At 17.7% G+C, this 12,213-nt stretch overlaps 1 long non-coding RNA gene across 1 annotated transcript; it reads right to left on the reverse strand.

Moving 5' to 3' along the window:
- Positions 1–4,418: 4,418 nt before the first annotated feature.
- On the reverse strand, positions 4,419–6,437 carry LOC107965783. Its single transcript, XR_001706205.2, has 2 exons — positions 6,369–6,437; positions 4,419–4,539 (listed from the first exon to the last, which is right to left on the reverse strand). It is a non-coding gene; the product is annotated as an uncharacterized LOC107965783 (long non-coding RNA).
- Positions 6,438–12,213: the final 5,776 nt, after the last annotated feature.

Consider the following 12,213-nt stretch of genomic DNA (forward strand, 5'->3'; position numbering starts at 1 on the left):
TTATTATAGAATATAGAATACGACATAGCTTCATAATCTCACACAAATATTTGGCGAACTTACTATTTCATCTTCTGAAAAGATACATTTATATTTATAATTGTATGTATCAAAACAGCATAGATCACTTGCACAAGACATCAGATTCAATGATCAGCATTGACGAAATGAAGAAACGAACTCCAAAATTTCACGAATTAAGGCGTTTAAGCGGAATCATGTTGAAAAAGTGGAAAATATGCTTGATAATTATGTTGCAGACAATGAAAGTAATAGAGCATGATTACTTCAAAATCTATGGAAACATGTATTGTAATATAATTAGAGATATAATCCATTCTTAAAAAAAAATATGGGAGGAAAAATGTTGTGTCCTGATGGAAGAAATTGGATTTCTAAATCTTTTTCCCATCCGTCATAAAGAATATATCAGAGAAAAAAAAAAATGAAATACAATGGTTTGTGAGTGTACATATTATGATGCATATTATGTTTTGAATGAATTGGATAGATCTTCGTGAGTAGAAAAAATAAAAATGATGTCACTGCTTCGGTCAAATAAGTTAAATATTAATTTAGGGAAATAGTCAAATATACGGATCATTTTCTTGCTTGTTCTCAAAGCAATTTACATTATCTCAGAGAGATTGCAATCGATACAAGTGGATTATCGACAAAATATGTAGATTGATAATAGATGTGATTTTAATTAGGAGAAAGCTTAAAAAAATATTGATTATTTTTTTAAAGAAATTTTGAATTATGAATTACTAATAAGTTATGAATGCGTTCTGCGGAATTATTAAAACTTTCTTATTCAACATCAGAAATCAACCACTGTGCAGGTTTTAATAAGAGAAATCGTTTTTATAAGAGAAAATAGATTTTAATAAGAAAAGATATCTATGATGATATTCTCCATTACAAAAAGGAGAATTAGGTTTGATAATCCAAATATAATAATCCTAATATAAATCATAACAAATCACGCATTGTAAACGGAGTTTTTATTCAAAAGATATATATCGATCTTTATAAAATATGTACTAAGATATATATCGATCTTTATAATATATACTAAATATATACTATAATAATAATGTACAATAATATAATTAGTTTATTGTATCATACTAAGACATAAGGTATTATAAAGAGAATATATTATAATTTTTTACTAAAACTAAACAATGTTAGTATAGGAAAAAGTTCAGAATGATAAGTTTGACAATATATTTCAAAGTCATCAAAATTAAAAAGGAGAATCCTTTTTGTATTTATCAAAAAATTTTTTCTTGGAACATAATTTAATATTTATTAGTTAAATAATATATATTTGTCATATTAATTTATCAATATTTTGTGAAAACATGGAAAAAATAAGAATAAAAATAATATCTATAAAAAATAATCAAATACTTTTTATATAATTGCTAATTTTTGCGATTGATTCATATTTATATAACATCTCTGATATTAGAATTAAGATAATGATTCGTTAAAATTATTAATAATAGAATCATAAAGCTGTTGAGTCTAATAAATTTTCAAATTTATTTTAGCATTTAACATTTACATAGTAGACAACAATTATCTTTTGCAGCTAAATAACAATTTTATATAACACATTTTTTTAAAAAAATTACGTTCTTCAAAATCTAGCACATTTTATGAATCTATTATTTGCAATCTCTTATCTGATCACGCAGACATTGCACATGTCATTTCAGATCAATTACTATCTGAAGATAATTCATAGACAGGAATGATCAATTTTTCTTATTTGTATATTTTTCAATTTGCATAATCAATTTCTTCTGCTATTTTTTTAATTCAAAATTTAACAATTTTTCTTAACTCGCGTATTAATTGTGACAACATATTATTCTCTAATTTCTAAAAAATCTTTTATTTCTTTTACAAAAAAAAGAAATTAATTATTATCTGATAATTAATAACAGTGCAATTAAAAAATAAAAATCTTATATAATGTTAAAATATATTCTTGTTATATATTCAGTTCTTAAATGAATTACAATATTTATAATATGTCATGAAACAATTTTGTAAAAATGCATTCGATATTTTTACTAAAGGTTTCAGATTGTAAATATTATAAGTATTATAAATATTAATAATTATAATATGCTTCCAAAGAATAAATAAATTTTCTAAAAAATCTGTATTTAATTTAGAAATCATTAAGAATATAATACTTTTATTTCTTAAATCATTTCATAATTGCAGCATGCCACTTACAAATAATTATTTAACTTGAAAAAACATTATAAAAATATCTTTTATAACCGTTAATGAAAGTCGAAATCGCATAATTTTTCATATCATTTAATTTGGCTATCAAATTATTTTCTATTTATTTTGATAATATATGTGTAATTTTGATAATATTAGAATGTATTAGAATTAAGAATATAGAATAAATCATTTGAAAATTTTAAGAAAATATGTTATTATTTTAATGTTGTCTATAAAGTGATAAATAATTTGAAAAATAAATTTATATTTCATTTAAATAATAATTCAATAAATTTAATTTTATATACATTTTTTTTCAAATTGCTCTTGTATTTTTATCTTTTTTTACTCGCATCTTGAAACTCGAATATTATTAATTAAAAAATTAAATTATAATGAATTATTACAAATTTTTTTTAATAAATGAAAAATATCTTGTTCTTAAAAAAATATTATTTGTCCTTTAAAAAATACAATTTTTCCATTGAAATTGTTATCTGCTATACTCATATTATATATCATGTTTCTTTGATTGGATTTTATCTTCAAATCTGATTCAGAATTGTACTAATTCACATTATTTATTTAAAATTTATGATAAAATATTTCTTTTAATTAATTTTTTAAAAGATTTAATAACAAAAAAAAATCAAATGTTTTTTCAATTATTGAACAGCTCGCGCAATATAAAAACAAGAACTTGTGTACTCATAGTTAAATTTCTTTCAAATTTTTATAATTTTCATTTAGATATCTTTGAATTATCATTTCATTAACTATATAAGACAAATTTCAATTTACGATTTCCATGTATGCAGTTATCATTTTTAATGCAATAACTAAATTTGAAGACAAATGACTAAATTTCGGACAAAATATCAATTTTTTTGTATCGAATCATTATGACAAGATTTGGAAGATAAAAACTGAAAGCATTGAAAGAATTAAACATAATGAATATATAACTTTTATTTACAGAGCTTTATTAATTTAGAAGTATTATAGTAAATCACATTATAATATTCTTTACATGTACTTTTTATATATCTTAATGAATAGTATTAGAATAGTAATAAATATAAATATACACATCTATTTTAAAGTTATAGAATATTTTACTATTGAAATTTCAAATACCAATATTAAAATAAAGATTTTAATTTTTGAAATTATTTATTTTTTAAAATCTTAAATTTGCAAATATAAACTAAAAATAGATGTATAAAAAGTCAAGTTTTTTTATTACATCACATTTTATTCATGTAATATATTTTACTTAAGGATAAAAAATCTTAAAGGAATCATCACAATTGTGTTCTCTGAAGAAAATTAAAATGCAGTTATTATTAATTAAAAAGTTCGTATTCATTTTATTTAATTTATAACATAAAAAGAAAAAAGATAAAAGAATTATATACATTCTTCATCAATTGCAAGAAATATAAATCAAATTTATATATTCTTATATCTTTCTTTCTTTCTTTTTTTTTTCTAGATAATTATTAAGAATAGAAAGATCTTCATTGATCGAATATGTTTTGTTTGGTTGAATTGGTTCTTGAATATATTGAAAAATCAATATTTTGAATAAATTTTTTTTTTTTTACATATTATCGTCATTCGAGATAGTTTTAGAGATATTTGCAGAAAAAAATTGTTCCTTGCATAGAATTTCTTTTATACTTATGATTTATTAATGTAAACACCAGGTAATTTGTAAGACATGTAACAAGTGAATTACTTCTTCACAGATGAGTTTAAAATGTTTCAAATTTAATATTAAATTATTAAATTTGAATATTCCATGAATCTTTTTGAATACAAAAATAAAATATAAACATCTTGGACGTCTAAAATTATAATGATAAATACCAAGAATAAATGTAATATTTATTGCAACAGTTTTTGTAACATAATTTTGTATTTAAAGTATCTGTAATTGACTAAAAAATATAAGTAAATTATAAATAAAATGAATTCAAAATGTTTAAATGAAATTTTCTTTTTTTCAGAAAATCATTGCCATCTATTCCGCACTTTTATTTATAGATCTTTACCAATTCAGAAGTATAGAATCACATTATAATGTTCTTTACATGTACTTTTTATACATCTTACATAGAATATAAAGAACATCATATTTTTATTTATTTTTTCATCCATTTTTAGAAATATATATGACAACATTATTTTCATCCGGCCTAATTTCTAATTTCTCTTCTACTTCTGTTGTGAACATGACTACATTGTACAAATCTTATATTTTTTTTTTAATTTATTTATCTGTAACAATAAAAATAAATATAATTAATATATTTTTACGTTTCATAAGAAAAATTGAACTATTATACATATATGGATCATTTGATAAATAGTAATAATTAATCAATGAACAAATTTTTTGAATTACTGCAATTTTAAGAATATTTAAACATTATTACAACATAGTTAATTACTTAATAAGATTTATTCATTTAAAATTAGAAAATTGAAATATTAAGACCATTTATTTTTGTAATCATAATTATGACAGATATCATCAAGACTCAACTTCCAATTTAATTTAAAAAAAGATTAAGTTTTTTGAAGTTTTTTGAATAAATACATCAAAAATGCAATAAGTAATTTTTGTCATTTGATTTTAAGCATTTTCAATCTTGAATGAAATGAATTTCTGAAATATATTGTATTCTTTTTTAAGAAAAATTTTTTCTGAAAAAAATAAGACATGTTGATATTAATATCTCTCATAATTGGATAATTAAAATTATAAAGAAATTATTAACTACAGAATTGAGTAAAAAAAAAAACTGATATTTAATAGTAAAAAAAAATTTTTTAAAATTATATATTAGAATATCATTTTTGAGATAAGAACATAAGGATTGCATTGGTGGCAATATATCTAATAATTATATCAGTATTTGTAATAATAAATGAATCTTATTTCATGATGAAAATTATTTCATGTAATTCATAATTACCTAAATAATACCTGAAAAACTTTGAGTAATAATGAGATAGAGTAATTTTTATTATTATATCAAATTTTCATGTTCTTATAATAAAATAAATCATAATTTATATACATTTATTACTTTTGTAGAAGATTTAAAGAGATATTATTAATTTATGTTTAAACAATAAAAAGTGATTATTTCCTATAGTTCAGTTTTTATTTAAATTTTATTTAATTTAAATGTCTGTAATTTTTTCATCTTCTTCTAAATTATATTCACTGAAAATGATTTTTGTAATTTGAAAATCTTTTTATAGTTTAAATATTTAATTAATAAATTAACTAAACTAAAAAACTTAATTAAACTAAAAAATTAACTATTAAACTATTAAACTTGAATTGAAATACTTATGTAATTGGTTTTTTTAATTAAAAGTTCAAATAACAAAGAGATTTTTGAATTATATAAATTATTTTCAAAAAATGTGACTTACATTGATTAACTTTCATTTGATTATGTAATTATAATAAAAAAAATTAGAAATTATTTAAAAGTTTATATTCTCGAGTTTATATTAAAGTTTATACTCATAATTTTAATAATTTAATGTTATTAAAACATTTTAAACTATTTTTTTCTACATATAATTGTCAATCACTCTAGTTTTTGAGATATTTGCAAAAAAAAAATTACTATTATTATATAAAATTTTGTTTATTTTTTTAATTTTTCCTATAATATAAAATATATATATTTTTTTAAATCTAAAAAAGAAATAAGATTCTAAAAATTAATTTGAATCAAAGTATAATATATTACTAATAAACTGAATCTATTAACATCTATTTTTTTTATATATATTTTTAATTAAATTAATTTTTAATTATTTTCACTTAATCTAGTTATATTTACAATAATTTAATCTATATCTTTTGATTCTATTCTTTTTGGTGAATAATTTAATTTAATCTTTTTTTTCTATATTATGCAATTAAGTTTTATGTATTTCATTAACTCTCTTCTTCTGAATATTTTTCTTTATTATCTTTTCTTTCAATTCTAAAATAAGAGTTTTCTATTTTCTTCTTCTTCTTATTCATAGCAATATTTTCATTTCTCTTTTTACCTATTTTACATATTCTTTTTACTCACTTTCATAATTTTTTTTCTGAAATCATTAATCTCAATTTTCTTACATCTCGTTTCTTATCTTTTATTTATCTTCTGTGTTCTTTTCTTTTGTTTTCTTTTCTTTTTGCTTTTCTTTTTTAATTTAATTTAATTTTTCTATGTTTTTTTTATATATTTCTCTTTTTGTATCTTTTTCTAAAAAAAAAATTATTTTTTTTTAATTACAATGTCTTTTTTTTCTATCTTTACTTAACTTCCATATCTTTTTTTATTTTATATATATTTTTTTATTTCCTCCTATTTCTAACATATTTATTTTATCTTTATAATATCTATCATATTTTTTCTTACCTTCTTTTTTTTCTATATTCCATTTTTATTATTTTTTTTTTATTTCTATATATATTATTTTTACATTATTCTTATTATTACATGTTTTTGTTAAATTCTTCTTGTTCTTTTTTTGTTTTCTTCTTTTATATTTATGAAAAATCTCATCACAAATTACCATATTCTGTCAATTTTGAGAATGATAGATCGAATTATCTTAACTAATTTTTACGAAAACTATTTCGATTATAACACTATTTTTTAATCACCTACTATATAAACACTATATATTTACAGCAACTAAAACTCATTACAAAATTTATAATATACATAATTCTATTTATTCTATTTATATATATATAAATATTGAAACTATACAAAGATCGTTGATTGAACGCGATTAATTGTTATGATTGCATAACTCGATGTGCACATTACCAATTGAGTATATTTTTGAAAAAATAACGGTCGCTTTTTCTGCGTGTCTATTATTTGGTGATTATTTAAAATAGAAACATTTTCATAATATATAAATTATGAATTTTATAATATATAAGTTATAATTTTTTAATATGTTGTAGAAATCAACAATTTTCTCCTTTACATATATTATCGTCGATTTTAATTTTCAAGATATTTGCAAACAAAATTGTTAGTATACATAGAATTTCTCTTACACATATATGCTGTGACTATATATACATGTGACCATCACTTATCTTCCAATGTAAATACAGTATGTTATATATAGGCAACTTGAGATAGATGAATTACTAAAAAATCTTGTTCTTTTGTGGATAATGGTAGGATTAAAGTGTTTCAAATTCAATACTTAAAATTTTTCATGAATTCTTCAAAATATAAATATCCAAATATTCCAACGTTATTCGGCATTAGATTTGAAACATTTTAAATTCATAATCTATAAGAAACTAATTTTTTAATTGGTCTATTCGTTATACATTTTGAAGTAATATAATCCGCGATGTATATATAGAAACAATAAATAATAGCCGCATGTTTATGTAAACGTAACTATAGATATATACGCGAATAAATTCTATTTATTCTTTTTTTTGCAAATATCTTAAAAACTAAATACAAGCGATAATATACAAAATATATAAAAAAATTTTTTTAAAATCTTGTCTTCTATAATTAAAATTTAATTTTATAAATAATTATAAATAATCACTTAAATAATTCGTTATTATTTTATTTTTGTGTGGAATTTTTTATTCCATTAAATTTTTTTATCCAATTCTCTACCAATTTTCTACTAAAATTTACTTAATAATCAAATTCATAACAAAGATTAGATAAAAATTATTATTGATGAAAATATTGATAAAAATAGAGATAAATTTTGTAAAATTATATAAAAAAATAAAAAATTATTTAAAGTAGTTTGCATTATGCAAAATATTTATTATATTTATTTTTTGTATATCCTTATATATTAATAATAATAAAAAATGATATATATAAAAAAGTTTGATGCTATTTATATGAATAAACTTGTTGCTACATTTATAGATATTTTCTTTACGGAATATTTATTAATTCAATGTCCAAGAAAATGAGTAATAATAAATTTTATAAGCAAATAATTGTAGAATTGTGTATAATGAAATAAAAAATAAGTTAACAATGAAATTTTCAAATCTTAATTTTTTTAAAAATGTATTTATAACATTATTATTTACAAACTATAATTTACAAGTGAAAATGCAAAAAAGAGAAAATACTTTGATTACTAAGTCATTTAATTGTATTATTATAGTGTTACATATAAATACATAGTTATAGCTTATATAAGTTAAATTATAGCTTAAATAATAATAATAAATTAATCTAAGTAAAAAAGATACATAATTTGCTTTATTTTCAAAATAAAATCAAACTATATTACATACAATAATTATTTACAGGAAAAAGAAAAAGTAAGAAGATACTTTAATTATGAATGCAATTTTAGTTCAATATAGAATCTTAATCATAAATTTTTCTATTATTTATTATATATGACAACTATTACATTACTAGATTCATTTGAAATTAATGTACGAGATAGGACTTACTTCTTTTAATAAAAAGATATCTATCATTCTCTTCGATCTTACTAAAAAAAGGCAATGTTATATTTTAGTTTAATAAACATACAAAATAACAAATATATACATATATATATATATTTATCTTATGTTTAAGAATGATATTCCATTAATTAAAAGATCTAGATTTATTATGATTTCATAGTAATTCAATTAATAAATTTAAACAAAAATTAATGAAAAAAATTGTTGCAATTGTCAAAATCATTACTATTACATAAAATATATATATTTATATACATTTAAGAAAAATAATATAGATATAGTGTACAAAATTATACATATATATTATATATTTAATGAAATAATATAAATATTTTGTTTTTTTTAAATAAAATTTAGAATTTAGAATTTTTTTAAAATAGAGTTTAGAAATAAAAATAGATTAGTGAATAGTAATAATATATGTATGTGTAATAAATATAATAGTATGAACATGCATATGTAATAAATATAATAAATATAAAAATATATATATTAATATTATAAATTATAGTAATAACTATAATAATAATTATACTATAATTTATAATAATAATAATATTTAATAAATTATAATAATATTTTAATTTTTTTCTTATTTCTTATAAAAGAAAATAACATAACGAGAAAAATTTATTATTTTATATTAGTGAAATAATTTGATATTAATGAAATAAATATCGAAAAATATTCTCAATAATTTTAATATATTAATAAATTCAAATCTTAGTGTAAAATAATCTTATTAATAAGTGCAAAACTTTGATCAAATAATCCAAATTGTTGCTGATGATTTCAAATAATTTAATTATAAGAAGAATATTTTGAAATATAAGCGATATGGAAATAACGATGATTTAAATTATATAATTATAAAAGTAACAGATTGACATTCGTAAAATAAACAAATTCTGATTGCTTAATTTCAAAAAATTGAACATTCTAAATTCGATATTTATAAAAATAAACACGCATATTGGTAAAAAATTACAGAAAAGGTTATGAATCATCACGTGTCAGTGAGAAATGAAAGAGATTTCCTTTGTTCTGTATTGTTTCGAGCATTTTCAGTTCTGCATGTGACAAAGTAATAGATGTTGAATATGCATGTTTTTTGATTTTATTTTTGTTCCTAATCTAATTTAGTTTTTATTTACGATTATATAATATTTATTTTTTTATAATAATTAGACAATTAGATAAGTAGACAAAACGAAATTCTAAAAAATAAATATATGCAAATCAATAATTACAAGAAATGAATGATGTATAATCTAATTAATCATAGAACAAAAGGTAAGTGAAATAATTTTAATATATATCACATTATATTATAAAGAATATATATATATATATATATATATATATATATAAAATTGAAAAAAAATAATTTTACTTCTTTTTCAAATTAAATATTTTGTAATATTTTTTATAAATATTTTTTATAAAATATTTTTTGACTGTGTGATGTTATATTTGTAATAAATAATTTTTATATGGTATCATAAATTTTTTTTATATTTTTTTTGTTGTAAAAAAATATAATTTTATGAAATATATATATATTTTTAGTTATAATAGTATAATATAATTTTAATTATTAATTAATATAAAAGATATATATAATTTTTATATCTTTTATAAGTTATTTTATAAAATTATTATATTATATATTTTTGATAAATATAAAATAATTATAAGATTTTACATTCTATTTTTTATTATTGAAAGAAATTTAATATATATATATATATAATATTTGATTAATTGCAATAATATTTTTTCAATATTATTTTAAAATTAATATATAATGTTTATAAAATAATATGTTTTATTTTTTTGTAATTATAGATCTCTTTCATTTAATAAACAAAAACTATACACATTTCTTTAAAAATTGCTTATTCAGTATAAAAATATTTATATTTTATAGAAAAAAAAGGATATAAATGTTCTTATGTCATTTGATTAAATGCATCTCATTTTTTCATTTCTTTTATTCAATTATGTATATTATTTTTTTGTTAGTCAATTATATAGTAATAGTTATAACATAAATTCATAGAAAATCATGTCAAAAATTTATATATAAAGAAAAGAATAAAGTAATCAATTTAATTTTAAGAAATGGAGAAATAGGAAAATTTAGAAAGATATTCAAAGAGAAAAATAATCAAATGGTCAAATAAAAATAAATTTGTTATTCATTTATAAAAACAAAAAAAAATAATTATGCTGTAAAATTAAAAATTCTTTAATGGCAACGATAAAAAACAAATTTTTTTATTAGTTTTGAATTTGAATTTTATTATTTTTGCAAAACAAATTGTTAAACAAGTTAATATTTTTAATTTCTGCATAATAATTTTTAAAAGAAATACTTAAAATGAAAATGTTAAAGAAGAAGATATATAAAAAACTATTATAAAAAAATTGGATTTGAATTTATAAAAAATCCCATAAATCATCTAAATAAAAAAAGAAACTGTTACTTACTGAGAAAAAAAAATTTAATTTAAATAGTTCTGATAAATATTCATTTCATTAGCATAAATTGAGAAAGAACAAATTTTATTTGTAAACAACATAGAACAAATCAGTAATAATTTGAAATATCATAAGTTCTAATGAAATTGTCAAATAAAATTTAATATTATAAAAAGATCACAAAATACAAAAAAATATTTTGAAATATTGAAATTAATAAATGCTAAATAAAAAAATATATCACAATTTTGTATGGATATATTATATAAATCAATATCAAATTATATCTTTCAAGTTTTAAGTCACAATTTGTTTAAATTTTATTTATTATATATTTATTATATATTTATTATATATTTATTCAAATGATGGTATTTATGCAAATGATTTATTCAAAAGCACTTGTATCTTTTTCTATAAAATATAAATATTTTTATATTCATATTTATAATATAAATATAAATAAAAAATCGTTTATTATATTTTATTATAATATATTATTTTATAATATTATAATAATATATAATTATATTATATATTTTACACACACACACAAATATATATATATATATATATATATATATTGTTTCATTAAATAGGATCTATTTTAATTTCTGTAGAAAAATTAAATATATTAATTTGAAATTGAGTTTAGAATATTAGTGAAAAATTATTAATGTATTTAATCGTATATTTAATCGCAATGTATACCAGATTATTGCAAGTGTTATATTTTAAAAAATAAGAATGAAAATATTTTATTACTTTTTGAATGCAAAATATGATGATCAAAACAAATTTTTAAATTGTGAAATAATTAATAATATAATTATAAGATAATGTGACATTAAATTGCTCAATGAATACGAATACAAATTTTTAGGAAAATTAAACTATTTTTAATAAAGAGACTAATCGTATTCGTGTGATGCTATGTTATCTTATAAGTCCAA

This window comes from Apis mellifera, linkage group LG13, assembly GCF_003254395.2.
Source record: "Apis mellifera strain DH4 linkage group LG13, Amel_HAv3.1, whole genome shotgun sequence".
In the NCBI taxonomy this organism is placed as follows: domain Eukaryota; kingdom Metazoa; phylum Arthropoda; class Insecta; order Hymenoptera; family Apidae; genus Apis; species Apis mellifera.